This window comes from Gossypium arboreum, chromosome 10, assembly GCF_025698485.1.
Source record: "Gossypium arboreum isolate Shixiya-1 chromosome 10, ASM2569848v2, whole genome shotgun sequence".
In the NCBI taxonomy this organism is placed as follows: domain Eukaryota; kingdom Viridiplantae; phylum Streptophyta; class Magnoliopsida; order Malvales; family Malvaceae; genus Gossypium; species Gossypium arboreum.
Genome location: NC_069079.1, coordinates 5,881,326 through 5,887,432, shown reverse-complemented (window position 1 = coordinate 5,887,432; position 6,107 = coordinate 5,881,326). Strand labels below are relative to the sequence as shown.

The 6,107-nt window shown below is 30.2% G+C and overlaps 1 long non-coding RNA gene across 2 annotated transcripts; it reads left to right on the top strand.

The window, feature by feature from the left end:
• Positions 1 to 1,923: 1,923 nt before the first annotated feature.
• On the top strand, positions 1,924 to 3,309 carry LOC128281376 (uncharacterized). 2 transcript variants are annotated; one of them, XR_008271582.1, is made up of 3 exons: positions 1,957 to 2,206; positions 2,465 to 2,659; positions 2,770 to 3,309. It is a non-coding gene; the product is annotated as an uncharacterized LOC128281376 (long non-coding RNA). The 2 variants fall into 2 exon arrangements; XR_008271581.1 differs by having other exon boundaries at positions 1,924 to 2,659.
• Positions 3,310 to 6,107: the final 2,798 nt, after the last annotated feature.

Genomic DNA, 6,107 nt, shown 5'->3' with positions numbered 1-6,107 from the left:
TTTTGTGAGTTTTATATTAACTCATTCATTACTTTATTTTTTGATTTTTTTGGAATAAATTTATATTAACTTATTCATTACTTTATTTTTGATTCTTTTCTGTGAGTTTTATTTTCTAAAATATTATATAATCAAGTGTTGTTTTCAAGTGAAGTTCTAATCGTGGCTCTATTATTGATATTGATACAAAATAAGAAATAATTCATAATTAAATTATGTATGGTCAAGTCATTCCAAAATAATCAAAGTTGATTTTAAATGAAATTGTTGTATCTTAATTTTTTATTTATTTACACATTTAAATAAATTAATAAAATTTAATCTTGATAGAGATTGTTGGATGTTAGCTACCATTTTTCTTTTCATTTCTCTTTTGGACGGATTTATTTTTTGTTTTCGTAATTCCATTCAAATTACCAACTTTTGTAATTATACGATCATTAGTATGTACATTAATGTTTTCAAATTTAATGGACAAACGTGTAGTTGGGCAGGTGTCCCACCTTCTAAAATAGAAAATTTATTTTATTTAAATTTTTAAAATTTTAATTAGTAAAAATAAAATTGTACTTTAATCTCTTAAAATGATAAAAGTTTAATTTAATATTTTAAAAATTATAAAGATATAAACTATTAAAATAATAAAATTACATTTTATTATTATAAAAATTAAAATTTATTCCTCCTTTAAATAATTTCTTGCTTCCCTGTTAATGGATAATTTTAGGGTGCGTTCAGATGAGAAAATTGTTGGAGGTAATTCATTTGTATCAAGATTTTCAAAATTTAAAAATGAATTTACTTATTAGGATGAATATATTAAAATTTTAAAATTTTTGAGTAATTTTAAGAGAGGGTTTTATTAGCTCAATTTCCTTTTTCAAATTTGACCTAAAATGGTGGATTTTTTTTAATTCCTCATATTTTTATTTCATTTAATACACATGGTCCCGCTTATAATATAAGAACTTAAACTTTAAAAATAAATTTTATTTAATTCTAATATATATATATTTAATTTTATTCTGTTAAAACTATTTATAAAATTATACAAATACAATGATATTCATATTGGATTTTTATATTATTTATTTTAATATAATTATTCTTCTTTTCTAAATAATTTTAATTTTAAAATTTTAATAACTTATTTTTCCTAAATTTCAATTACAAATGTATTTTGAATTGATGGGTTCTAAAATACTAACATTTTAAAAATCTCAAAAACTTTAAATTTTATCGTCCAAACAAACTCTAAGGCTCCATTTATTTTACTGAAAATGACTTCCAGAAAATAATTTCAGGAAAATGATTTACTTTTCTGGAAAAGCTAATATTTTTTGATGTTCGGATGAATCTGTGTAAAATATTTTCTATTGTTTGGTGGATTTCTTAAAAATATTTCATAAAAGTTGTTTTCAATTAAACAAACATTTATTTTTATCTATAATTTTATATTTTACATTATTTTTGCATATATTAAAAATATCATGTTAAATTCAGATTCATTACAACGTCATTTTTAATTACATGAATACTAAGTGAGTATTTTTTATTTAAAATGTGACATCAAAAAATTGAAAAAAATTAACGATATCAACAATTGAACTTGATTTTCAAATTTGAAAAGTAAAGGGACTAAATTCTTCAAAATAAAAGTACAATGACTAAGTTACAAATCTGTGAAGTGTACATAGACTTATGACATATTTTAACTTTTATACTGTAAAATATTTATTATTAATATATTTATAATTGTAATAAATATTTTTTTTGAATAATATGACTGGGCTTTTTTATTATTGAAAAACCAATACCCAAATTACCTTCTTGGCTCAGTTCTGTATATCTATACAAAATAACAATAAACTAAATTGGGCATCCCTATTACGAAGCCCGTTCTTGGAAACAGATAATAACATAAGAATTAAAAAATAAACTAAGAAATAAAAAGGAAAAAGGAAAAAGGAAAAAGGAAATCCAAAAGATATATCCCAGTCAAATCGAATAGCCTGGCCATTTATTGCTTCCATCGTCTTTTCATGTCCATCAGCCATACCTTTTCAGATAGCCTTTCCCAAAAAATTTCAATGTATCTGCTATCCTTGACCACTCCCTTCTCCTTCCCCAGACAACTTCAATCCAGATTTTCTCTCCATCTTCCCTCTGGATCTGCTACTCTACGGACCGTCATTTCCCCCACCAGGTATGATTCATCTTTTCTCTCTAAAACTTCTTTTACTAAGTTATCGGTTTGAGTATTCTTCGATCTGTGGATAAATTGGAAAGTGACATCTTGAACACTAAATTTTCTAATCTGTATATCATGAATAATCACTCCGAGAACCGACTTGTCCATTTCTTTCGATTGGCATTTTTTAATGACTGTTTTTGAATCCCCCTTTATTGTTGCTATTGTTAACCCCATTTTTATTACTAATTTGATGGCATCTAAACCTGCGAGGGCTTCTGCTGCGAACGGGGAGGGGATATTCATATTCTCATGTAAAATTGACTTTGAGGCTTTTAAATCACCCGTCTGGTCTCGAACAACTATACCTGAGGCCGATCTGGCATTTCTTCTGTCAAAGGCTGCGTCAAACTAAACTGTAGTACCCTCGTCGCCTCTGTTTGACCATTGACTCTTTCGGTAGTAAAGGTGAGTTTTTTCTCTCGGATCCCATTCAATTCTGCTATGTAACTATTAACTTTCTGCGTCATATCCCTAACTGAGACGATTTCCTTTCATGGACGAATTGGTTTTGGGAGCTCCATATTCACCATAACGCACAACAAAAGGACTGACACTGTTCATTTGTACTCCTTTCAAAAACCCAAGTTAGCCATTCCCATAAACTTTGATTCCTATGAACTATAGCTCAAGAGAGGTTGATGTGTTGCCATATTTCACTGGTTGCAGGACATAGTCTAAAGATATGGCTACTATCTTCTTCTTCAAGTCTGCACCGAGGACACCGGACATTGTCTGACACTTTCTTGTATCTTAGATTTACTAATGAAGGGATGTAGTTCCAGGAGATTCGCAATACTATTATTTTAATTTTTGCTGGTAGCTGTAAATCCCATAGCTTTCTATAGAAGTTTTTTGTTTCAGGTTGTATTAAATAACTATTAAGATCCAAGCTAGAATATTGTAATAGTTTATAGGCGTTTTTTACTGAGAACTCCCTTGAGGGTTCTTCTTTCCACACCTGGAAATCTGCATGTTCTGTCTCTACAAAAGGGATATGCAAAATCTTTTGTGCTATGTCTGGTTGAAAGGTATTGCTGATCAGATCTCGTTTTCAAGCTCTATTTGTGTTATTAATTAAATCCGAGACTAATATTACTTCACCGTTTAACTCTCTGCCTGGCCTACCAATTGTTTCACTCCCTGGAATCCAACAATTAGTCCATACGTCTATCTCGGTCCCTTGTCCAACTCTCCAGCAAAGCTCGTTATGAAATTACTGCCTAGATGCTCTTCCAGGTATATGAAGGTAACAAACCCAACTGTGTGTTTAGAAAGTTTGATTGCGGAAAATATTTGGCTTTAAGAACTCTGGCCAATAACAAATTCAGATTATTAATAAGGCACCATCCCTGCTTGGCTAATAACGCAACGTTAAATTGGCAAAAATTTCAAAAACCCATACCTCCATCTTCTTTCAAGAAACATATGTTTTTCCAAGAACACCAATGAACTCCTTTCTTCTCGCGCTCCTTTTACCACCAAAACTTAGCGACAATACCTTCCATTTCATAATGTTTTTGATAATAAAAAACAAGCCATTGAGTATGTCGGTATCGCTTGTAAAATGGTTTTGATAAATACCTCATTACCACATTGAGACAATAATTCATTTTCCAACTGTCAATACATTGTTTTAGTCTGTCTTTAAAAGCTTGTAAATATTCTTTTTTCCTTCTACCAACTAAGCTTGGCAGCCCTAAATACCTTTCTAAATCATTTGAACTCCAGATTCCCAACTGGGTGACCACCATCTGTCTATCTTCCTCAGTTGTATTTCTACTAAAAAAGACTGCTGATTTATCAAAATTTACGCACTGACCTGAACTGTTTTTATACTCTCGTAAAATCTGTTCGATTGCATAGACTCCCCTTCCTGTTGCTTCTTCAAACAATATGCAGTCATTAGCAAATAATAAATGGGACACCTTAGGGCCACTTCTACTAGCTTTGACACCTTTTATAACTCTTTCTCTAGTTGTCGTTCTCATTAGGCCTGATAGACCTTCCCTACATATCAAGAATAAAAACGGGCTTAATAGGTCCCCTTGCCTAAGTCCCCTTGTTGGATAGAAAATTTCTCCTTTATTACCATTAACCACTGCTGAATAAGAAACAGTAGACATGCATTTCATAATAGACTCAATCCATTTTTGAACAAATCCCATCCTACTCATGATTTCCTGAATAAAATTCCATTCTACTCTATTATAAGCCTTACTCATATCTAACTTGACTGCCATATATCCCGTCTTCCCCACTCTCTTCTATTTCAACGAGTGTAGAATTTCATAGGCCACCAGTACATTATTTGTTATGTAACACCCCATACCCATACCCGAGACCGGGATAGGATACGAGGCATTACCCAAATTTTCAGAATAATTTCAATTAATTTATATCATTTAGTACTCATTTTCATGTTTCATGTAACATCCTTTTCATATTATAATTCTAGTATCATATCAAATATTCTATCCGTTGAATCATTGGAGTTCCGATGGATTTTTTAACAGTACACTCAAAGTGTATATTTCCATATTCCATCAATTCATATTCAGAAATAACCCTTAGGACGTTTAATCATCAAGCACTCTCTCGAGTCATATCTCATGTAACTGTAGTGAATCAAGATTACCTTTTTAGGTGAAATCCTACCCACCTTAAGTTATCATAAGGAATCATGTATCGTATAACTGTAGCGAATCAGGATTACCCTTTTCAGGTCAAATCCTATCCACCATAGGTTACCATAATGAATTATATATCATGTAACCGTAGCGAATCAGGATTACCTTTTTCAGGTCAAATCCTATTTGCCTTAAGTTACCGTAGTGAATTAAGAATAAATCCTATTCACTTTAAATTACCATAGTGAATTAGGAACAAATCCTATCCACTCTGAGGTATTATAGTGAATCAGGAACGAATCCTATCCACTTTATATTCTCGAGAAGACTTTTGTCAAATTAACCGTCCGGGTTATCTATTTCTGCAACATATGCAGGAACTCTTTCATTTGGGAAATCACCTATATCCATTCAGAACCCAATATTCAAACAGATTTTATCCATTTCAAGTAGTTTCAGAACATGTATTATTTCTTTCATTTCAACATCCATACATTTCATATATTCAATTCAAACATCATATAAAATATAATAAAATATTTAAATTGACATATTTACATGTTCATTCAAGTTATACGAACCTACCTAACTAAATTGTAGAAATACCAAGATTTAGGGGCATTTTGGTAATTTATCATTTCCCGATTTTCACCCGATCTTAAATTAATAATTTCATTCATTAATTTAGATAATAAAACAATTCATTCCCTTCAATTTGGTCATTTTTGACATTTTTACAAAATTGCCCCCTAAAGTTTTACTTTTATTCAATTTAGTCCTTGAGCCTAAAACATGCAAATTAACTATACTAGCTGAATATTCATATATATTTTCCTCCTCCTCCTCTCCATTCCACATCCTTAATGTATATAACATGCTTATAAGTAACATTATCTATAATTTCACTATTTACTTATATGTATATTCAAAGTTGTTCATTCGTGTCATAGTCGCTAAATTATTTTTATCTTAAGATACAGAACTTAAAATTAAGATCTGATAATTTTCCCTAAAACTAGACTCACATATTATTATTACCATAAAATTTTAAAAAAATTTTATTTATCCAATAAGTATAGTTTATTCTTTAAAGTTACCCCTATTCTGATGTCTGACAGTTTCGACCCTTCCTCGCTAAGAATTAATTATCTCCTCGTACGAGATTCAGATGATGTTCCTGCTTATTTATATTGAAAATAGACTCATTAAGGATTTTAAAAATATAA